Here is a 24,061-nt window from a genome sequence, read left to right on the forward strand (position 1 = left end):
CCCGGGCGGCCCCCTCCGACCACGGGAACAGCCGGCCCCTCCCTGCAGGCGGAGCTCGGCCTCGCAGGTCCGCGGGGCTGGAGGCCAGCCCCCTCGGTCACTCACTGGCTGGGGGGCCCTGGGCCAGTAGCTTCACCTCCCACGCTGGTTTCCTCGCCGCGGAAACAGGGCCAACCCGGGGTGCGGGGGGCCGTCACCCAGGAGAGTGCAGCGAGGGGTGCTACGGGCACCAAAAAAACAAAAAACGACCGTGTGCGCTTATGAGAGACATGAAAGACCGCGGGGCTCATCCTTACTGGGCATTGACTTTCTAGATCCCCGCACGGTTCCGGGGGCTTGACGAGCATGGATTTATTTTATCCTCCCCCATGCCTCTCTCGTCAGAGGCGAGGGCCCCGGTGGAGGTGCGAGGTTCCGCGCCCAAGGTCACCCTCACGCAGCTGGTCCTGAGCGAGGCGGCGCCTCCCGTCAGCCGGCCGGTGGGGCCGAGACCCGGCCGCTCTCGGTTTCTGTCGTCTCCCTCCTGGGCCCACGCGCGGCCTCGGGGAGGGGGGCCCGCGGCGCCGGGACTTGAACCCGAGTCCCTCGCTCTCTTCAGGGCTGGGTCTACCCTAGTGGAGGCGCCGCGAGGACAGTGGGTCAAAGGCCGGAACCGGGGACCCCGGGCGGAAGGCGAGAGGCCGGCAGCGATGGCGGGGACCGGCCGCCCCGCGGCGCCCTCCCCACAGCGCCCCGCCCCCACCGCCCCCGCCGCGCGCGCGCCTAACGGCCCCGGCGCACGCCACCTCGCGGCGGGCGGGGCAGGGGCGGGGCCTGGGGGCCGCCGCCCCGCCCCCAGGCAGCCCCGCCCCCCCTCAGCGCCGCTGCCCGGATCGAGCCCCCAACCGCTCGCCCGCCGGCCGCCCTCGGGAGCCGCCCCCACCCGCCCCTCTCGCGTCCTCCGTCGCTCCCTGCGCAGGGGAAACATGGCGGCGGGAAGGGAGTGAGCGGCCCGTGCGGCCCCGCGCCCGCAGGTAAGCGCCTCGGCGGCCGCCTCCGCCAGCCGGGACAGCCCGCTGCCTGAGGGGCCTAGGGGACCAGGGCGGGCCAGGGCGGGGTGGCGGCGGCGGGACCTGCCGGCCCTCCGCTCCCTTTCCTCCGGACCCGGCTGTCTGGCTGTGTCTGTCGGGGCCGGTCGGCCTGTCGGTGGTCCGAGCGCGGTCGCGGCCCTTGCCCACCTCGTCAGCTCGGCCCGGAGCCCGGAGCCCGGTGGCCGGTTCTGCATCCGCGGCCGGGCCGGCGGGTCCCAGTGTCCCGCCGGCGGCCTGACGCAGCAGGGGGTCCCGGTCCGGGGAACCCAAGGACAGAGGGACCTTTGGAGGTTCGGCATCGCGGGGCAGTGGGTGCGAGAGCCGCGCTGCCCAGGCCCGAGGGGCTGGGGTCGGCTTTGAGCCGAGCGCGGGGAGTCAGAGTGGTTGTCAGTCTGCGCGCCGCGCGGACGCCAGAGCCGAGAGATGCTGTGGGTCGGGTCCGGCCCGGGCCGGGCAGAGGACCGAGGTCGGCGGTGCGAGGAGCCCGGAGCTGTCCGCAGCGTCCTCCCGGCTGGTCCAGCGGCGGGAGCTGCGCCGACAACTCACCGTGGCGCTGGACGCGGGCGGGGAGTGAAAGTTTCGTGCCGCCGACCAGGGGGTAGGGGTGGGGGTGGGGGTGGGGCGCTGGGCACCCGGGTGAGCAAGGTGCCGGCAGGGCCGGACACCTGCCAGTGCTGTGGGCCAGCCCCGAGAGGAATGACAAAGTTCCCAGGAGATGGCCGAAGCCCAGACACCTCCAGGCTGGACGGGAAGTGGAAGGTCATCTAGGGTCCCTTCCTCCGATCCCATGCTTACGCAGCTTTGAAAAATCCCAAACTCTGCCGTGATATTTCGACCCACCTGTTTTTACACTTCCTCCAGTGATGGGAAACGAGTCTCTCCCCAAGGAAACCCTTTTCCTTGTGGACACTGCAAGATACCTGGAGATAACAGTCATATTCCTGGAGTCATGTCCTCACTCATTCCAGTTCCTTCACGCGATTATTATACGTTGTGGTGCTCGGATCCCTTCTCTGAAAGATCTGCAGCTTGCCGATATCCCCTTTGAAGGAGGGCTTCTTAATGTGAATGAGCAAGTGTGAAGTTTCTCCAAGAAGCTCCTTGGCGCCAAGGGTTGACCTGTTTAAATAAAAATGCTCTAGTTCCTTCCTCATTTCTGTGCTGTTTTGATCTTAAAGAAAAAAAAAAAGGACATCTAGTACTGTTTGTTCAAAACAAATTAAAGACATTCTATTTTGTGGGAAATGTTGGGTTTTCCCTCGTTTTTTAAATGTCTATAAATACTTTATTAAATGAGCTAATGTACATCAAAGTGTCGCAATGCACCATGCAAATAGAAGAGTTTAATTTTTTTTTACTCTGAAAAAGGATTGAAACCTAGTTGGTGCCGAACTGCAATTGAATATTTAGTTGGAAAGGGAAATGCTTTATTATATTGAACTTTATGCTCTATTTCTAACTGCCAGCAGAAGGCCCAAAATGACTATGAAAAAGGTTTTTTGTTGCTCACTGACCAGCGTTGATTTTTACTTGCTTTTTCATTACTTAGCCTTGGTATGGGTTAAGTTTTCAAAAAGGGTCTTTTACCAAGGTCTTAAACCCCTGCCTAAGCATGCCTGTTGGTTAGTAATTTTTAAGCTCAGAAGAGCTGTGATGGCCTTGTAGATAAAATGCCAAGTTCTTGTATCTGGGACCCCGTTCTAGTTCTAAGCAAAGTTTTGCTGTTTCCATAACATAGACAAGTACATACCAGCAGTCAGAATTGGTTCTTTATCCTTATTCATACGTGTTCATTTTTAAAGTTGTTTAGTGGTTTTGAAGTTTGTAGTATACGTGTCAACTTTTGATTTCTGATATGTAGGTTGGATGAACATTTGTTTAACATCATTCTGTACATAACTGTACAGACCCAGGAAAGGCTCTGGTTTCTTCCCTTCAAAGGACTTGGAGTTAGTAGTAGGAAATCCTAAAAACTATGAGAAAGAACTGGTGTGAATATCCCACTGAAAATTTAAGTTGAACGTGTTCTAACCTTTACATTTATGCATCTACTGTTGAGTCAGGCACTATGCCATGTACTGTGTTTAGCTGGATCTGCAAATAAGAATAGTACATTTCCAATCTTAGTGCTAAATGCTAAAATAGGTCATCTCAGAATAAGAGGTAAGAGCTATGCATATAGTGCTCAAAGTTAGAGTGCTAGCCTAGGACTTTGGGGAAGACTTGGGAACAGATGATACCTGACCCAAATCTTAAATGTTAAGTAGGAGTAAGTCAGGCAAAGATGAATGAAACGTGTGCTTCAAACAGAGAAAACAGCTTGAGGAAAGTCATCAATGTGAGAAAAGGAATAGCTTGCATGGATAATCACAGGCAGTTTGGGACTGCTAAGAGTGTAACAGTGAAGACATAAATGGTAAATTGAGAGGCTGGAAATACAGGCAGAGACTATATCATGGTAGAGTTTGTATGAATGAGTATCTTGAAATTAATTTAGTGAGGGATATTTTTTAAATCACTGAAAGGTTTTTATCAGACATGGTTGAATAACATCTTTGAAATGTGATCACAGGGATGAGGAGAAAGGAATGGAGGCTTTATGACTGATTGGATATGCAGATGACAGGGTGAGGAGTCCAGCATGATTACCCAGGTTTTTTGTCAGGGTGACTAGGTGGATAGTGGTGACATTAACTGAGACAGGAAACTGGATGATGAATTCACTTTTGGACTTGAAGATTTTGTGAGTTCTTGAGTTAGGTCAATGAGTAAATGTGGTGGAAGTAAGTTAGAAAAAAAGGAGGTTTTGGTCAGAAAGTGGAATATTGGAGTTAAATTGTCTGATATGGAGCTGTTATAGGTCTCTGTGTGGGTAGCTGAAGTACAGCAGAGATGAAGGTCAGTGAAGCTGAGTATTACAAGGAACTCTGAGGCTCTTTTATTAAATGAGTCTTCTGTGTGGATTGTGAAGTGATTTAAGATGCTAGAATGTGGGGAAGAGAGACTATTGTGACCCAGGTGCAGTGAATATAGGTGATTCATTGAGAGGGTGGTAGATAACAGATGAGAAGGGTAGTGATATAGCCAGATGGCATAAACCTCAAAGGAGGAGGAGTTTTTAAACACAAGAGTGGAAGAATAAAGTGTGTGTGTGGTTTTTTTTTACTTTTCTTTCCTGGAAGCAGACTTCTGATCTCTTCATCTTTATTTGGGACTCATGTTAATCACTCTGTTTGCTCTGAAGAGTCTGTTCTTGATCTTGGAAAATAGGAGGGCAAATACTCTATATCAAATCTTTTCTGCCAATACTTAATGGCAAAGGCAATGGAGGTTTTTTACTGATGATTAGTGGGTGGATAGGAAACAATCAGATCTATCTGGACCAGGGGTCCTCAAACTTTTTAAACAGGGGGCCAGTTCACTGTCCCTCAGACCGTTGGAGGGCCAGACTATAGTTTAAAAAAAAACTATGAACAAATTCCTATGCACACTGCACATATCTTATTTTGAAGTAAAAAAACAAAACGGGAACAAATACAATATTTGTATTTGCATGTGGCCCGAGGGCCGTAGTTTGAAGACCCCTGATCTGGACTATGTCATTTACTGGCCTTAGGACTGTAAGCAAATTGTTTAACCTCTGCGACTTTCAGTGTCCTCATCTTTAAAAAATAAATTGCTACTTCATAGGATGTCACAAAGATTATAAAAATAATGTGTGTGTGTGTGTGTGTGTGTGTGTAATTACTAGAGAAGCAATTGGTGCTTTGTTAAAATGTTAGTTCTCTTCCAACTATCTTTAGGGGACTTCACCTCTGCTGGGAAAAAGATTTTTTTCATGCTCAACCTAAATTATAAGGCAATAAGTACTTTACGGGAGATAAAAGCAAAGTTATATAGGAATTCAGAGGAGGGAGCCATCATTTTCAACATTTGGAAACAAGGTTAGACATCACACTCAAGATGAATTTCATTTGGGTCTTGGAGAATAAATTTCAATAGATTTAATGATTTAGGTGAAGATACCAAGTAGGGAAAGTATAAGATATGTTTGTTAAAAAAAGTTAGTCGCCATAGGTTTGAGTATTGTATTTGTGTAACTCAGTTGTGAGAAATGTGGCTAAAGAGATGGGCTGGGGCCATCGTATTAAAGACCTGAAACTATGGAGTTTGGACTTGATTCTAGATATACTAGGGAGGTATAGATAGTACATCCTCTCTCCTGTTTCCTAACGAAAATTTTTAAGCATTGATTAAAACCAAGGAAGACATTTCACATTCAGAAATGTTTCTATGTAGGCCAAGTTTAGGTTAAAAACATAAGTGCTAAGCCTGGCCAGCGTGTTTCAGTGGTTGAGCATTGACCTAAGAACCTGGAGGTCACGGTTCAATTCCTGGTCAGGGCACATGCCTGGGTTGCAGGCTCGATCCCCAGTGTGGGGCTTGCAGGAGGCAGCCAATCAATGATTCTCATCGATGTTTCTATCTCTCTCTCCCTCTCCCTTCCTCTCTCTCTGAAATCAATAAAATATATATTATTAAAAAAAAAAAAAAGCCCTAGCTGGTTTGGCTCAGTAGATAGAATGTTGGCTTGCAGACTGAAGGGTCCTAGGTTCGATTCCAGCCAAGAGCACATGCCTGGGTTGCAGGCTCGATCAACAATATGGGGGTGCAGGAGGCAGCCAATCAATGATTCTCTCATCATTGATGTTTCTATCCCTCTCTCCCTCTCCTTTCCTCTCTGAAATCAATAAAAATATATTTTTAAAAATAAGTGCTAAGATTTGTTTTGTAGTTTAATCTTTGCATTAACTTTGTTTGGTAGACAGGCTTAGTGGAGTTAAGAAACATAAAAGATCTCACTGATAGAAAGTGACTAAAGATGCTCTGATTTCAAGTTCTTTTTTTATACTACCATAGTGACTTAGATTTGTAAAGAAGCCTGGGTTTCTTATTAAAGAACCCAGGGCTGGTCACTTTGCTTCTCTGATCCTTAATTCCTGGGAATCGAACCCACCACCTTCTGGTGTATGGGACGATGCTTCAATCAACTGAGCCACACTAGCCAGGGCTCCTTAAATTTTGAAGCATATAAAGGCTGCTGCATTATTTTTTCCTCTTCTGTATTATGTGTTACATAATAGCTTGTTAGCTTTTAAAATTAAAGTATGTACATATTGTATATTCATTTTAATCACTGTCTGTTGCTCATTGATGTATTATAGGCACATCTCTAAGTGGTTTCTTATTTATTATAATTGCTTTTATTCATACATTGAATTTCCTCTGGGATATTCAAACATGAATAAAGGCTATTTTAGTCATTATATCTTGTAAAGTATTATAGAAAACATGAGAGCTAGCATACTTGTTCTTGGAGATATCTGAGTAGAGAACAGACAACCATTTGTCTTAGAGGGTTTAGAACAGTGATGGCGAACCTATGACATGTGTGTCAGAGGTGACACGTGAACTCATTTTTTTGGTTGATTTTTCTTTGTTAAATGGCATTTAAATATATAAAATAAATATTAAAAATATAAATCTTTGTTTTATTATGGTTGCAAATATCAAAAAATTTCTATATGTGACACGGCACCAGAGTTAAGTTAGGGTTTTTCAAAATGCTGACACACCGAGCTCAAAAGGTTCGCCATCACTGGTTTAGAATGTTAGACTTCTAACCCTGATTTTTTGATGTTCTGTCTTATCTTCAGGTGCCTCTAGAGACTTCTGGAAAGTCTCCAAACCAGATTAAATTAGTCTCCAATATATGTGTAAAGAGAGATACAAAATTATTCATACAGCCCTGGCCATTGTGGCTCAGTTGGTTGGGTATCGTCTTATGCACTGAAAAGTTGCAGTTAAATTTCTGGTCAGGGCATATGCCCAGGTTGCAATGTTTCACTCTCACTTCAGTGTTTCTCTCTCTCTCTCTCTCTCTCAAAATCAATTTAAAATCTTTTAAAAATATTCATACAACACTATTTTAGCAGAAAATTCAAACTAGTCCAAATGTCTATCAATAAAATAATGAAAATATTACGATGTATTTACCTAATAGAAATGCATACAATAATGAAAATACATAAACTAGACCTATATAGTAACTTGTGTAAATCTCACAAATAAACGTTGCATGAATAAAGCAAATGGCAGAATATGGGGCGCGGTTACAGTGTTTTGGACAGGTTCAAGCCTTGGACTAATGAGAGGGCACAGTCCTCTCGTGGCTACGTGCAAGTCCAGCTTGGAGGGCAGAGCCTTCCCAGCACAATTAGCCAATAGCTCTAGGTGTAAGCTTGAACCTATAGTCCGAACACGTGGCCCCACGTGCCTGAGTGATAGAGTTCAGGTGCATGTAGTGAAGTAGGACTGAAACCCATGAGAATGATGTAAACAACTTGATCATGCCCCTACTTTGCCTCGTGGCATCTGCTATAAAATAAAGACAAGGCTTGTGGGTGCTGGCGCTGTCCACAGGGGCAGCGTCCCACCGAGACCCAGCTTTCATTCTCATGTCTGTCTTTTCTAAGCCTTTCACCACCCCCACTCAGGGTCACTGAACCAGGCTGAGCTGGCATGGCACATAAGGCGCCCTAGGGCTGAGTATGCCATGGCCGTGCCGGCTCCCCACAGCAGAACACATTTATAAGGCTTAACATGCATTATTATTTAGGGAAGCATGTTTATTATTTCAGAAAGTGGTGTTTTGAATGTCAAAGAAATAGCAATTATTAAGTTTCAAAAAGAAAGGAATAGTCAGCGTAAAAGTTTCTAGGCAGATAAAGTAAGAATACTATAAAAAGACCATTGGATAACAACAGCAACAATAAATCATTGTGCTCTGAGGTACAGTAAGGGATACCAAGATAGTAGATAAGTGGATATCTCAGAATAGTAGTAATTCAATCTACCAGTTCTGTGGGCCAGTTATCATTCCATTTAATTATGGAGAAGATGGAGTCAGGGAAACTATTCAAATAGAACCTCTCTATTTTTAAGCATTTGAAAGGATTTTAATCCTCTGCTGTCTATATTATCATTTCTCTAAAATGTAACTAGGGTTAATATTGATAATTTTGTTTATTCTATGTCTTCTGTTTAATAAAGATAGAACTTAGGCTGTTGTTAGTGTATTTTCAGGATTGGATGATATTCTAAAGATCAATATTTCTATCTCCAATATTTCATAGGTAATAAGGTGAAAGAGACCTTATTAGCAACATGATATGTGGAAAGAATTATGGCTTAGTGATTGAGTCCCAATTCAAGTTCCTGTCTGCCATTCACTAGTTCTGTGATTTAGGCAAGTGGGAGCTACAGTAGGTAATCACTAAAATTTCTTACAACTCTCAGGTTCTGTGACTATTAGGTCAATTATTCAATGAAGAAACTGAGGCCCAAAGAAGGGAAAATATGTAGAGAGTCATAAAAACTGGAATTTGATTCTCTTGACTCTTGGTTCAAGAAATCTGATGGGAGAATCATCAAATATTTGAGTGGCTGCTATATATCAGGCATGTATTTAGTACCTGAAAAAAACAAAGGCACATGAAATTGCTTTAGAATTTATCCACTATAAAAGTAACAACCAGCATCTTCTGTTTGTTTGTTTATACATCTATGTCTTACTCCAAAATACACCTAAAGCATACCACCTCTGTATAACATGCCATAACTACAAGTCTGAAGGGTTCTTATACTCCCCCCCGCCCCCCCGACACCCCTCACCTCCTCACTCCCCCACCCCCTGGGCTTAATAATTCACTAGAACAACTCAAAGAACTCAAGAAAGTGCCATACAGGTTTATTATAAAGGATACAAATCAGGAACAGCCAAAAGAAGAAACACAAAGGGTGAAGTCTGGGAGAGTCCCGAACCCAAAGCTTCCTTGTCCTCTCTCTCCATGGAATCAGAGCACATCACCATCTAGGACATTCACAGGTTTTAAGAGTATACCGTTTGGGGAACACAGATCAACACATACCAGTCTACCCTTTGCCCTGTCCCCCCAATTCATTCATGGTCCTTCCCATGTGCAAAAGTCATTTACTTTATCCCAACATTCCCCAAGGTCTTAACGTAGTCTAACATTAAGGTCCAGAATCTCATGTAAATGTAATTAATTCAAAAATCTCATCTTCTAAATCAGTGGTTCTCAACCTTCTGGCCCTTTAAATATAGTTCCTCATGTGTGACCCAACCATAAAATTATTTTTGTTGCTGCTTCATAACTGTAATGTTGCTACTCTTATGAATTGTAATGTTAATATCTGCTATGCAGGATGGTCTTAGGAACTCTGGTATGGTCTATATGAGGGAAAAATTCTTCTCCATTTGTGGATCTGTGAAACCTAGAAAACAACTTATCTGCTTCCAAGGTATAATGGTAGCACAGGAATAGGAAAGTTATTTCCATTAGGAAAGAGAGAAAATGGAAGGAATAAAATGGTTGCTAGTCTAAAGCAAATTCCACCCATCGGGGCAAATTCCGTTTAATTGCAAGGCTTGGGATAATCCTGTCTGGATGCTCTGTCCTCTGGCCTGCTGGGACAGCCCCACCCTTTTAGCTCAAGAGGATCCCAGTGGTTCAGTCATCTGTGGTGCTGCCCTTGGTGTTATTCTTCCTTTATTTTGTTTTCTTCTCTCTCCCTTTCAGTCCAGGCTGGAAGCACTTCTGCTGGTATGAAATTCTCAAAAACCTTGTCAGTCTCTCATATAATTCATGGGGTCCAAACCATTTGGCAGATCTTTCCTGGGTAATCATGTATATATAACCATATCTCTATTTTGATTTTTCCTGGGTAACCATGTGTATATACCCATATCTATTTCTAACTTCTGTAGTGGTTGATTATATCCATGAGTCAGACAAATGATTGTCCAGCCACACCCTTGGCCCTGTCTTTAGAGCACGCTGTCTGTCTGGATAGGCAGAGAAATTTCCAAATCACCAAGTGCTGGGTCCTTTTTGCTTAACAGTTTATCTCTTCTCATATTTTACTATAAGCACCAAGGAAATAGTAGATCACAATGTAAACAATTTTCTTAGAATTTCTCAACTAAATATCTTAAGTTCATCACATATAAGTTCACTCAATGGCTGAACACAATTCAGACAAGTTTTTTGCCACTGTTACAAGAAGTGTCTTTCTTCCAGTATCTAATAACATGTTCATCATTTCCTTTTAAAGCCTCACTTAGAAGCACCTTTAGTGTTCATATTTCTACCTACCATCTCTTCAGTGCAGTCTAGGTTTTCTCTATCAATCCTCTACTTATTATTCAGATCCAAAGCTACTTCCTCATTTTTAAGTTTTTGTTAGAGCAGCACTCATCAGTACCAAAATCTGTATTAGTTTCCTGGGGCTACCAGAAGCTGGAAGAGGCAAGGAAGGATCTTTTCCTGCAGATTTCAAGAGAGCATGACCCTACAACACTTTTATTTCAGACTTCTAGCCTCTAGAACTGTGAGAGGATAAATTTCTGTTTATTACATCCAATATATGGTACTTTGTTAATGCCAGCCCTAAGAAGCCAAAACGGGTGTTAACCTGGAGGTACTATAGTCATTAGTGAAAGATGGTGAGTATATGTGGTATCTGTTTGTATCGCTAGGATTTCCTGCCATTTCTCTTTCTTCTTTTAAATCATATTTGTGTCTAGTTGCACTACAAAGTTTACAACTTGTGATTTGCCTTTATCTCAGGAGAGTAGCCTTAAATCATTGGTAGGGGTCCTTGGTACCAAGGGGCCTTCAAAAACTTTTGAAGGAGTAGAGCTTTAGTGTTATAGATCTTCCTTCTTCTAGAATGCCTACTACTGGTTCTCAGTTTCCTTTCCATGCATATGTTGTAATACCTCCTGCATCCAGGTGAAGCAAGAAGAGCTCCAGTGGCACTTCATTTAGCTCTTGGATAGGCATTTAACCCATAAATGATGAATTACATGAGTCCTTTATCATTACTTCTAATGGACATCTGTGATTTTCAGTTTTGAGTTATTTTTAAAGACCACATTCTTTGCCTATCCTAATGAGGATCTGTACTTTTTTGGATTTCCCTTAGTGCCAGTCACAGTGTTGGCAGGTCTCTTAGAAGATACTATATAAATATTGTTTTATCTATGGCACTGCTAGTGAGAGACTAGCTCTAGTGATAAATAAGAGATGTTAGTTGCCAGGGCTGTCATTTCAATTTATCTTGCTTACTCTGAGCTCATTAATAAATTGCCACAATGGTAATATGAAAGTAATGAACCTTCTGGAGGCCCAGCTGGGGCACAAAGTGCTAGCAGGGACCTTCAGGACAACTGCCATTGTTATACACAGTTCAGTTAAAGGATTTCAGGCTCTTTCCCCGCTTCGAAACATTTATATTTTGCAAAATTGAAATTCTTTTTTTTTAAATACTTGTGTACTTTCTAATTGTACTTGAATTCAACTTAACTAACATTTATCTGATGCCTATTATCATCAGACAGTGTATTAGACCCTAGGGATATAAAGATGAATAAGATTTCCATTAGGGCCTCACTGTCAAATAGGTTGTAGAGGCATATAAACAATACAGTATTTAAATGCTTTAAGTATAAACCAGATATCAACATAGCACAGAAGAAATTATTATTAGGGAAAAGTGCTAAGAAGGCTGAGGAAAAGGAGATACACTGATTTCTGAGTTAAATTTTGAAGGATCAGTGGTAATTTGACAAATTGAGTGTGTAATGGGAAAAGGGTCTTCATTATAGATGAGTTGAGGGACTATAGAACATTTAGAATAACTTAGGGGAGGAAGGTAAAGAGAAGGAAAAAATAGGTGGATGAGGCTGGAGAAATAAGTAGTCAAGGTCCAAATCTTAAAGGATTTAGGTTTTGAAAGGTATAGCAATGCCAAGAACTTTGGTGGATTTTATTCTATGGGCTACATGAATCTATGGAAAGATATTAAACAGAGAGTCAATATGATTGACTTTTTATTTTAGAAGTTATTCTGGTTGCCATATATATGGTGGAATGGAAGTAAAAAGAGACCAATCAGAAGACTATTGATTAGTTTTGTGCAAACAAGTAACAATATAATATACTGTAAAGAGCATGACCTAGATTGTTTAAAATCCTAGTTCAATCACCTACTAACTCTCTAAACTAACTCTTTAAGTTTTCTTATCAGTGAAATAGGAATCTCCTACTGGATGTTATGGAAAATCATATGAAGTAACATATATAAGTGGAATCGCTCCCATGAGCTAAGTATAAATCTTAGATGTTATATTTGTAACTTATGTTTTTATTGCGTTTTAAGTAACTTATGACCAAGTATAGGATTTTTTTAAAAAGATTTTTTATTGATTTTTAGAGAGGAAGGGAGAGGAAGAGAGAGAAAAAAACATTGATGTGAGAGTGAAACATCCATCAGCTGCCTCCTGCACACCCTCTACCGGGGATTGAGCCCATAACCAGGAATCAAACCCATAACCCAGGCATATGGCCTGACCAGGAATAGAACCAGCAACCTTTCAGTGCATGGGATAATGCCCAGCCAACTGAGTCACACCGCCAGGGCCCAAGTGTAGGATTTTTAAGACGCACTTTTATTTTCCTTCTACCACTGTCCCAGTAAAACAAAAAGAAAGCCGAAAGATTACAAATATTTTATATTCACATGAAGATCCATATTTTAGAGTTTTCCAAACATTTAAAAAAATAACATAACTAAAGTATTTTCCTTTGGCTACCCTGCCAGACTCTCAGTTGGAGAATTAGGCTTAGTATCTTTTTTGAGTCAGTAGTGCAATAGGAAAAGACCAGAGCCTTAGTTCAACAAATGAGCTTTTTAGCTGAGAAATAGCATCAGAGTTCACTCTGCTTCTGTTTCAAGTGCTTAATAAGAATAACATGAGTAGATTTCCTAGCCATCTTCCATATTTACTGTGAGGATCACATTCTTTCTGTAAGTGAACGTTCATTAAACTACTATCCAAGGTGCTATTACAAAGACTAGTAATGATTCGGATCAGAATCCTAATTTCAAGGGAATTATAGTGCTAAAAGAACTGTAAAGATGTATACATATAACTAATACAAATAAAATAATATGTAAGTCAGTTAACTTTGAAAATTATAAAGGAGTGAAACTAGAAGTCATTTATATTTGTACAGTATATTGTAAAAATATGTTTTCCCATGCACCAAAAGGTCACTGGTTCAATTCCTGATCGGAGCACATGCTCCATTGCAGGCTCGATCCCCAGTGAGGGATGTGCAGAAGGCAGCCGATCAATGACTTTCTCTCTCCCTCTCCCTTCCTCTCTCTAAAATCAATAAAAACATTTTTTAAAAACGTTTTATAAAGTATATTTCATATGTTTTTATTATTTAAAGTGCTTCTCCAAGTAAAGCTGAGGTAGAGTCACTTTCTTAGATACTTGTCGAAAATCAATGATAAGGATAGATTAGATTTTATGAAGATTTTTAAACCTACATACATATTTTGATCCCAGGTTTACTATTCACTGATATCAGTATAACTTAGTTAAGGTACTCTCAGAGCCTTAGGGGTGATATGTGTGTGTGTGTGTGTGTGTGTGTAATGGAGATAATATCACTTGCCTTTCAATGCTCAACCAACTGAGCCATACTGGCCAGGGTGTAAATACTATTCTTTAAATTCAAAAAGTAGTCATTGTGCTCTGGTCATATAATTTTTGAATTGCATGCCTTTTTTTTTTTTTAATGATTAGCCTTCATTCATTTCATTCAAAAATACTTATTGAGTGCCTCCTCAATACCAGGCACTATTGAGATATTATCTCTTAACTACTTTCATCCTCTCATTACCTTGATCCTGTCAGATTCTTTATGAAATGGTCATATATGTAAAAGTGCTAAAAAAACAACAACAAACCAAACCAACATTCTTGCCTTTAGTCTCTTTGCTCTAGCCTACCCACTTTTTCACTGTTGTCCAATGTTGCCCAATTTTGTTTGAGCTTTGATACAGCATCTTCTCTGAGATATTTTAAAGTTGTTTTTTTCCTTGTGAAAAATGTCAAACATATAACAAAATGAAAAGGATTTTGCAATGGAAAACCTTATGTTCACCACCTAAATTTTACCATTACTTGTAAATATTGCATATCTATTTATGTATCCCTCTACCTACCTAGCTGTATTGAAATTTCTCTGGTGATTTTTTTTAGGACTTTTCTAAAAGATATTTAAATTAATTTGGAGGCAAGGAGTACAAATGCATTTCAAATATTTATAATTAAATAGCTTTTCTATTTACATTGCTCTGTTCCTATGAAGAATTTTATTTACCAGGTTGTTCATTATTTTGATCTTTTTGTACTATTTGTGTTCCTACCTTCATTTCTAACCTTAATTCATCCTATTGCATTTTCCTGAGAATGCCATCAGCTAATTTTTTTTCAATTTCACATTTAGAGTAGGTTCTTTATGGTAGTCATTGTCTTTTTCTCCTTTTAAAATTAATAAAAAGTAATACTACTGTACATTTTGTGCCTAGTGGCAAACAGTGCAGCTAGAAGCTTTGTTTGATTAGAGAGAGATACACAGGTCTTAAAATCTCAGGTATTTCAATACTTTCCATCAACTCCCATTTCTTGTTTCTTAGCTTGGGTGTTTCCCCAGGACAGCTCATCTATTTAGAATGGCTTAGGAGTAAATACAATCCTTTACCTATGTTTGGTTAGAGTCTCTCAGCAATTGATTGATTTTCTCCATTATATAGTTCTATTTAGATTATATATTACAGAAATTCTTCAAAGTTTCTGGTTATTTGATGGTACTCTTCCCTATTTTCCAGTGCTGCTAAGTAGCTGGGTACTTTCTCATATTTTTTAAATCTCATATTTTTAGTGACTTTTAATCAAATAGAATTTGCCATTATGTTTTGTGTATTTCCTTAATATGCTGTGAGGACTGTATTCAGAAGTCTTTGAAAAACCAAATTATATTCATGATTATGTCTCTTAACTACTTTCATCCTCTCATTACCTTGATCCTGTCAGATTCTAGAGTGACTTACAGATACTAAAGGCTCCAGCTTGTTTTGTTTCATTTTAAGAGATTTTCCACAAATTTTCTCTCTCAGAAATCATCTGAGTTTAAATTCAAACCACCCAAAATGTTATTCCTGTTTTAAAAATAAGTTTTTTTTTTATTTAAGGGAGAGAGAGAAAGAAACATCAATCCGCTGCCTCCTGCATGCACCCTTACCAGAGATCAAGACTTCAACCTGGCCATGTGTCCTGACTGGTAATTGAACCTGCAACCCTTACAGTGCACAGGACAATGCTCAACCAACTGAGCCATACTGGCCAGGGTGAAAATACTATTCTTTAAATTCAAAAAGTAGTCATTGTGCTCTGGTCATATAATTTTTGAATTGCATGCCTTTTTTTTTTTTTTTTTTTTTTTAATGATTAGCCTTCATTCATTTCATTCAAAAATACTTATTGAGTACCTCCTCAATACCAGGCACTATTCCAAGTACTGGGATATAGTGCTTAATAAATAACACTGATGAGGCCCCAGTAGAGGAGACAAATTCTTCCTATATAATAAAAGGCTAATATGCAAATAGACCAAATGATGGAACAACCAGTTGCTATGACATGCACTGACCACCAGGGGGGCAGATGCTCAATGCAGGAGCTGCCTCCTGGTGGTCAGTATGCTCCCACAGGGAAGCTGGGCTCAGAGCTGGCAAGCGCAGCGGCGATGGCAGGAGCCTCTCCCTCCTCCTCAGCTGTGCTAAGGAGCAATGAGCTGAGCAGTAAGGAGCAGCAAGCAGGCGGGGGCGGTAAGGAGCAAGGGTCCCGGACTGCGAGAGGGATCCCGGACTGAGAGAGGGATGTCTGCTGAGGGGTCCCGGACTGCGAGAGGGTGCAGGCTGGGCTGAAGGACCCCCCCCCCTCACCCCACCCCCCCGGAGTGCACAAATTTTGTGCACTGGGTCTCTAGTAAATAGATAAGGAGCATATTAAATGGTGCTAACTGCTGTGGAGAATTAAGAGTGATATGATAGACAGAGTCTGGGTGACTACTCTAGATTGAGTGGTCAGGGAAGGGTTATCTGGGGAGATGACATTTAAGCTGAGACTTGAATAATAAGAAGCCAGCTATATGAATATGAGGTGGAGCATTCCAGGTAGTATAAAGTCCTAAAGTAGTAGGTAAGGAGCTTGGCCTGCGTCAGGAGCAGAGAAAGCCTGCTTGCCTTGAGCAAAATGAATGAGAGTGGTAGGAGAAAAGTTGGTAGAGGCCGGGATCAGATCATGTACAATTATGTGGGTCAGGATGAGGTACTGGGATTTAATTTTAAGTGCTATGGGGAGTCTTGAGGAGATTTTAAGCAGGGGAGTGACATGATCTAACTTACGTTAACATATAATCAAGATAGGGACATATAATGGAGACAATCAGCCAATGGTGAGAGCCTCTAACCCAGGGGTGGGCAAACTTTTTGACTCGAGGGCCACAATGGGTTCTTAAACTGGACCGGAGGGCCGGAACAAAAGCATGGATGGAGTGTTTGTGTGAACTAATATAAATTCAAAGTAAACATCATTACATAAAAGGGTACGGTCTTTTTTTTTTTAGTTTTATTCATTTCAAACGGGCCATATCCGGCCCACGGACCGTAGTTTGCCCACGGCTGCTCTAACCAAACATAGGCCAAAGATTGTGTTTATTCATAACTCGGGTATACTAAACTAGAGGCCCAGTGCACGAAATTCGTGCACTCGTGGGGGGGGGAGTGGAAGGGGTCCCTCAGCCTGGCCTGCACCCTCTCACAGTCCAGGACTCCTTGGCGGACATCCCTCTTGCAATCTGGGATCCCTCTCGCATTCTGGGACCCCTCGCTCCTTACTGCCTGCCTGCTCACTGCTCCTCACCACTGGGCTCACTGCTCCTTAGCGTAGCCGAGCCAAGGCTCCCGCCACCGCTGCTGTGCTCACCAGCCATGAGCCTGGCTTTTGGCTGAGCAGCACTCGCCCTGTGGGAGCACAAGTGAGGCAGCTCCTGCATTGAGCGTCTGCCCCCTGGTGGTCAGTGCATGTCCTAGCAACTGGTTGTTCCTCCATTTGGTCAATTTGCATATTAGCCTTTTATTATATAGGAAGGATAGCCCAGCTTTCCTGGAAAAACTCTAAGCCTCAGAAACAAGAAATAGGCCAAATTACCTTGCTTGGAATCCAAGCTCCACCATTTACTAATATACTAACTGTGTAACTTTGGGCAAATTATAAGATATCTTCCTGCACTGGTTTCCTCATCAGTAAAATGAAGATAATAATATTACCTAGCTTACTGGGTTGTGAGAATTGAACAATTTAGTTCAAGTAAAGTACTGAGAACAATGCTTGACACATAGTAAGTACTTAATATTTAATTTTATTATTTATTTCCTCTAGATATGGATTGTCTAACATAATAGCCACGTGTTTAGTGTAGCTGAAGTTCTAAATTGTAAATCTTATTTAATTTTAATTAAATTTAAAAACATCTCTGATAGAGGAAAAATTTTAAGTATGTTTTGAATAACTTAGTATATGAATCTTTTCCAACTGTAAATTTTATGAAATTTGAATACAGGTCAAGAATTTCTAATAAAAATTTAGCATCTGAATTGAGATAAACTATAACTGTAAATACACATCAGGTTTTGAAGACATTATAAGAAATGTAAAGAATTCATTGGTTTTTATGATTGCTGGCTAACATGATAATATTTAAATATATTGTGTTAATTAAAATGAATACTTAAAATAATTTTCACATTTTTTAATTTTTTAAAACGTGACTACTAGAAAACTTAAACTGACATACATGGCTCAAATTATATTTCTGTTGGAGGACACTGCTCTGGAGCATGAGGCTTGGGGAAGGGCAATGGAAGAAGCATATGGCCTGGGGGAGATACTTTTTCTAATTACACAAATACCCCTGGAGAATCCAAAAAACCTTCACCCAGTGGAGGCTCCTTTCCCATCAAATTCATTCTACTCCTACCCTCTTGCTTAAAATCATTGCCTTTAATGAGCCTGCCTTCACTGATAAAGTGTTTTGTATTCTTCAGATATGTCAGGGTGGGAAAAAAAGTTATGAATTAACTGCTCTGTGTTAAAGAGTATTGCACAGGTTAGACACCTATCAATGATTTTGATGAAGTAAATATCTGGAGTTCTCTGAACTAGTACTGCCATATAAAATTGTTCTCTGAAAAAAAGTCTACCACTAATCCTGTCCAATGAACCCTATAGATGTAAAATGAAGAAGAATTAAACTAGATTTTAATTCAGGGATAAATTGCTGGGTTAAAAGCTGAGGAAGGTAAAAGGTGTTTTATTCCCTAAAAGCTAAATTTCTGGGATTAAAAAAACAACAACCTCAAAAAGCCATGCAACCATGAAGTTTTGTCTCTTAAGTGAAACTGGACATTTTTCTTTTCTTCTCGTGCTTTTTGGTTCCTGCTCTTTCCATGATTATATACGTACAAAGGTTTTCTGACTTGTTTAAAGAGGCATTATTCTCAGCAGTTAACACAAAAAGATTCCTAGTAAATACTAAGTAACTCTTAACAAATAGTGCCGCTCTTCTGCCTTAGCTGTTTGGGATGCTTATTATATATTCTTTCTGTATCACCCACAAATAGCTTCTTTTTTTAAAAATCTATGATATGCCCTAGCTAATACCAGTCAAAAATTATTCCATGCCCTCTCAGTCAAGTAAGTTTTCTAGAAAAGTGAGTCCTTTCCTTAGATTGCTATACTATTTTGGATTCACATAGACATATTTCACTGGATGGCCTTTTGGTCTTATTGCACTGGGGAGGGGAATCCCTCAGCCTGGCCTGCACCATCTTGCAGTCCAGGACCCCTTGGGGATGTCTGACTGCCAGCTTAAGCCCTCGTTCCTTACCACCCTCCTGCTTGCTGCTCCTTACCACTTGGTTCTCTGTTCCTTAGTGCTGCTGCAGAGGTGGGAAAAGCTCCTGCCACTGCCACTGCGCTTGTCAGCTGTGAGCTGGCTTCTGGCTGAGTGGTGCTGCCCCATGGGAGCACACTGACCACCAAGGGGCAGCTCCTGCATTGAGCATCTGCCCCCTGGTGGACAGTGAGCATTATAGCGACCGGTTGTTCTGCCATAACCAGTCACTTAGGCTTTTATTATCTAGATAGAGGCCCAGTGCATGAAATTCGTGCACAGGGGTGGGGAGTCCCTCAGTCCAGCCTGCACCCTCTCGCAATCTGGGACCACTGGCTCCTAACCGTTTGCCTGCCTGCCTGCCTGCCTGATTGCCCCTAACCACCTCTGCCTGCCAGCCTGATGCCCCTAACTGCTCCCCTGCCAGCCTGATCACCCCTAACCACCTCTGCCTGCCAGCTTGATCGCCCCTTAACTACTCCCCCCTGCCGGCCTGAGCGCTCCCTAACTACCCTCCCCTGCCAGCCTGATCGCCCCCTAACTGCCCTCCCCTGCCAGCCTGATCGCCCCTAACTGCTCCCCCCTGTCGGCCTGATCGCTCCCTAACTGCTCCCCCCTGCTGGCCTGATCACCCCTAACCGCTTCTGCCTCGGCCCCTGCTACCATGGCTTTGTCCGGGAGGAATTCCGGAAGATGTCTGGAAGATGTCCAGTCTAATTAGCATATTACCCTTTTATTAGTATAGATCAGCGGTTCTCAACCTGTGGGTTGCGACCCCTTTGGCGGTTGAACGACCCTTTCACAGGGATTGCCTAAGACCATCCTGCATATCAGATATTTACATTATGATTCATAAGAGTAGCAAAATTACAGTTATGAAGTAGCAACGAAATGTTGGGTCACAACATGAGGAACTGTATTTAAAGGGCCAGAAGGTTGAGAACCACTGGTATAGATGAAGAAAGGTAGTCTCAGAGTTTCCCAACCAGAAATGGGTGTCAGGGTAATTGCCTGAGTAGCTCACAGGAAGACAGCTGATATGATAAGTTTTCCTTATTTCAATAATTTTCCTTATTTTTCTGTGAAGCTATAAAATCAGATATTTGTAGAAGTGGATGATGAGGAAACAGAGGCAAGACCTTCCTGAGAAAGCACTATAGAGTTCTAACCTCCTAGTTTTCAGGTGAAGAATTTGAAGCCCTGAAGAGGGTGACTACTCAGTGACAAAGAATGAACCAGACAAAGTTTAGGTCTAAGTTACCTCTCAGATTCTTGGTACATAGAAAACATAATGGTCTCAAATGTCTCCATGGCCTAAGCAGGGGAGGATTTAATCTAGTTCAGGGCTCTATGTCTAAGGAGGTAGTTTTCTTTTTTTTTTTTTTTTTTTTAAATTCTAGAGGACTTTTTTTTTTTTTAATATATTTTATTGATTTTTTACAGAGAGGAAGGGAGAGAGATAGAGAGTTAGAAACATCGATGAGAGAGAAACATCGATCAGCTGCCTCCTGCACATCTCACACTGGGGATGTGCCCACAACCCAGGCACACGCCCCTGACCGGAATCGAACCCGGGACCCCTCAGTCTGCAGGCTGACGCTCCATCCACTGAGCCAAACCGGTTTCGGCTAAGGAGGTAGTTTTCTATACAGGACTCGGTCCTATTAGACTCTAATAGAATAAAGTTGGTCTTGAGATTGCTGGTACCATGTAGCATAGACATCTTTTAAAGGTCTGCTTGGGCAGTATGAACCAATTTTAGAAAGTGGTAAATGAGTTAATAGTCTCTTATGGGTCCCCAAAGCCATATGAGTCTGACCTCAGATTTTAATTTTGTCACCATGAAAAGCTTTTATTAAGTAACTCCTGTCTGTAGATGGTGACATGCACTCAAATCTTCACTCTAGGAAACCTTGGGGAAATAAGTCACTTTTTTAGAAGCTTAATGTTCTGAATAGTTACAAGTTTATTTTATTCAATATACATTAAAACTTTATTTTAAAAATTATTTTAGGTGGAAAGTATTCTAAAATGGATTGTACCCTTTCTCCCCCCCCCCCCCCACTTCTTTTTAATTTAGTTTGTTGAGTCTAATTTGACCTTTTCTTAATGACTCAGACCCTTATAGTGTGTGTGTGTGTGTTTGTGTGTGTGTAAAGGATACAAAGTTCCATGGGCTTTTAGTAGTCTATTTCTAATTTTCCTTTTCCCACAAGCCCATTTTTAGTAGATATTTTTTACAGAATATAAGGTTTTTCAGGAATGCATATTGTTATAAAAATACCAGGAATTAAGTTTGTGGATCCACAATAAAACAAAGATTTGAAGACCATTGCTCTGGGTAGCTCCTTCTTTATGCTAATAATAATTTCTTACATTTGCATAGTAACTATTTGCCAAGCCTCTTTACACATATATGGCCTATGATAACTAAACTAGGGAAGGGATTGACTTCTTGTTGTTTTTAAACTATATATTAGGCAAACATAATGGAACCTAAAAGAGCATGGATTTTGAAATGAGACCATCTTTAACTTTAGCCTTTCCATTTAGTAGCCATATGACCCTGGATACCTTAATCTTATTTAATATCAGAACCTCGGCTTTTTTTTTTTTTAACCTAAAAATGTCAGAATTATTGGGTGCTTTAAATCAGGTAATAAAGATAAAAATGCCTAGTAGGAGCACCATGAATAAATCTCACAAACAAAATGTTGAGTGGAAGAAAGTGTACATAAAATATAGTACATGTGATGTAATTTTATTTTTATAGCATTCAAAACAGGCAAAACTAATCTACAATGATAGAAATCAAGGCATTGTTTACTCTTGGGTAGAGTAATGACTCAGAGAGGAAGCAAAAGGAGTACTTCAGGTGCTAGTAATGATCTCTTTCTTGGTTTGGAGACACATTGTAAAAGTTTGTTGAGCTCCGTACTTAGGATTTGTGTACTTTCCATTATGGGTATTATACTTTATTTTAAAGTGCTTAGCACAGAACCTAGCACATAGTTGGTTCCCTTCTTCTATGATGGTTCATCAAATTAATAATATGAAAGTTTATTTAGAAAAGTGATCTTAGCCTCCTTTCCTTGTAACCTTTCAGTTGCTTTGTTATGGTTCTCTTGTCTCCTAATCCCAGTTTTATATCCAGCATATTTATACTGATGGTAATCCTAATTGGTGTTGTTGAAGGAGTTTAGGTTAATCAGGCAAGGTGAAATTGAATGTCTGACCAGTGTGATTTAGGAGTAAATCAGGAATATGAATTTTTATTTGATGCTATCCTCTGATCATTATGTGATTTGATGTTCTGCTTTTTAAGTGGAGATTAAATTGATATTTTTCTAATTTGTATAATATAATTTTGTCTTATATCTACTTTAGTATTGAATGTTTTCATGGTGGGATGTTGGATTTACTCTTTTATTTCTGGCACTTTTAATGCAAGCCAGTTATAGTGTAGCAGGCTTTGAAATGATAACTGTCAAACCTAACACCTTTTAGACTTTACATAGGTTCTTATCACTGAAAGAGAATCATACTTATTGGTTTTACCTTATTGTTTTTATTCTACAAGTATAGAAATAGAACTTGGATACTTGGGAATTTATGTAAGATTCTGTTGTAAAAACTTAGAATTGTTGAAAATTCAATTTAAAAAAACCGAGACTGTTATTTTTTCTGCTAGGTAATGTTTGGGATATAAAATAAGCCTGACAGTCTCTGTCCTCAGGGAGGATGGAATCCTGTAAGGAGAGGTCTGTGAGGTAGACAGAAATGAATTTATCTGCATTTTCTTTTGGTCTTTTGAGAGAAGGTTTCTGATACAGATATTAGCAAGATCCTCTAAACTACAGAGAACTGTGGTGATGATTGTATGGATGCCAATAGAGCCAATATACAGAGAACTGACTGACTTCTCAGTAATCAGTAATAGGACAAAAAGTTAGGGAGGTGGGGAAGTACTTCCTATCAGATATTTATTTATATTAACTCATTAAAATAGATAATGCCATTTAACCCTCAAAGACCCTTTGGAGTAGATACTATTATTTCCACTTTAAAGATACATACACTGAGGCCCAGAGACAGTAACTTCTCCAAGTTTACATAGCTAGTGACAGAGTTAATATTCAAATCCAAAACCTATCTGTACCACTTGCTATATACAGATAGCCACATTAGCCAACGAAAGGATATGTCTATCAAAAGATAGCCTGGAAACATGCTAAGTGGAAGGTCAGAGAGAAAATTGATAGATTACATCTAGGATTATTCAGGAAAGGAAATGCTATGACTCTAATACTTAATTACTTGAAAGTCCCTGTGAACCTTTTTGTATTCCTGTTACGAATTGGTTGAATAGGACTGTCAAAATAGGACTGATGCAGATTCACCTGTTGCCTGTTTAATTTCTGTGTGTGTGTGGTAAAATATACATGCCATAAAATTTACCATTTTAATTCATTAAGTACATTTCAGTGTTATGTAGCATTCACTACCATCCATTTTTGGAACTTCTTCATTATCCCAACAGAAACTCTGAACCTATTAAATCATAATTCTTCATTACCCACCCTACCAAACCTCTATGAATTTCCCTATTCTAGTTACCAAATATAAGTGCAATTGTACAATATTTATCCCTTTGATTTTGGCTCATTTCACTTAGCATAATGTTTTTAAGATTCATCCATGTTACAGCAAGTATTAGAATTTCATTCCTTTTTATGGCTGAATAATATTCCATTGTATGAATATACCACATTTGTTTATCTTTTCATTTATTGATGGACACTTGAATCATTTCTTCCCTTTGGCTATTGTGAATAATGCTGCTATGAATATTAGTGGACAGTGTTCATAGCAGCGTCAGTCCTTGCTTTCAGTTATTTTAGGTATATGCCTGAGAGTGGAGTTGCTAGATCATTTGGTAATTCTTTGTTCAACTCTCTGAGATTTTCCACAGCTGCACCATTTTTTATTCCCATTAGCAATTTGCAAGAGTTTTAGTTTCTCCACATCCTC

At 40.9% G+C, this 24,061-nt stretch overlaps 1 protein-coding gene across 9 annotated transcripts in view; it reads left to right on the forward strand.

Moving 5' to 3' along the window:
* The first annotated feature begins 879 nt into the window (after positions 1 to 879).
* SCMH1 (Scm polycomb group protein homolog 1) overlaps positions 880 to 24,061 on the forward strand; it is a 130,979-nt gene continuing 107,797 nt past the window's right edge. For 7 of the 9 annotated variants that reach the window (XM_070405011.1, XM_070405019.1, XM_070405026.1 and 4 more), the window contains exon 1: positions 942 to 1,013. The gene's annotated coding sequence lies outside the window, so the exon portion shown is untranslated. Of the gene's footprint in view, positions 1,014 to 24,061 lie in introns of all 9 variants that reach the window. The other 2 variants (XM_070405029.1, XM_070405014.1) reach the window with 2 other exon arrangements.

This window comes from Myotis yumanensis, unplaced genomic scaffold, assembly GCF_028538775.1.
Source record: "Myotis yumanensis isolate MYYU_CA2020_CCGP unplaced genomic scaffold, mMyoYum1.0.hap1 SCAF_2, whole genome shotgun sequence".
NCBI lineage: Eukaryota > Metazoa > Chordata > Mammalia > Chiroptera > Vespertilionidae > Myotis > Myotis yumanensis.